At 43.9% G+C, this 588-nt stretch overlaps 1 non-coding gene across 1 annotated transcript; it reads right to left on the bottom strand.

Annotated features, from left to right (window-relative positions):
- Positions 1–269: 269 nt before the first annotated feature.
- Positions 270–376, bottom strand: LOC115703303 (small nucleolar RNA R71). The gene has a single exon (XR_004009078.1). It is a non-coding gene; the product is annotated as a small nucleolar RNA R71 (small nucleolar RNA).
- Positions 377–588: the final 212 nt, after the last annotated feature.

Genomic DNA, 588 nt, shown 5'->3' with positions numbered 1-588 from the left:
CCATACTCCAAATGGTGCAGTCTTCAGTCCAGTTTGGTGGACTCCCTTCTGAAGATCCCAATATGCACTTATCTAACTTCATGGAATTATGTGAGACTTTCAAAGTCAATGGAGTTAGTGATGATGCCATTCGTCTGAGATTTTTTCCATTCTCGTTGAGAGAACGAGCCAAGAGTTGGTTGAATTCCTTGCCACCAAACTCCATAGCCACATGGAATGACTTGGCAACAAAATTTCTGTCTAAGTTCTTTCCTCCAGCAAAGTCTCCCAAGTTAAGAGGAGAAATCAACAACTTCTGTCAGCAGGATAATGCATCTCTCCATGAGTCTTGGGAGAGGTTCAAGGATCTCATCAGAAAGTGCCCTCATCATGGTATTGAGAAGTGGATGCTGGTTCACAACTTCTACAATGGGCTGGTAGGTAACACAAGAACTCTTATAGATGCTGTAGCTGGTGGAGCATTTATGAGGAAGAGTGCGAATGAGGCTTATGATCTGTTGGAGGAGATGGCCCTAAACAATCAACAGTGGCCAACTGAAAGAAGCCAAACGAAGAAGATAGCTGGTGTGCTAGAGGTGGATGCCATTA

This window comes from Cannabis sativa, chromosome X, assembly GCF_029168945.1.
Source record: "Cannabis sativa cultivar Pink pepper isolate KNU-18-1 chromosome X, ASM2916894v1, whole genome shotgun sequence".
NCBI lineage: Eukaryota > Viridiplantae > Streptophyta > Magnoliopsida > Rosales > Cannabaceae > Cannabis > Cannabis sativa.
This window is presented reverse-complemented; position numbering and strand designations above follow the sequence as displayed.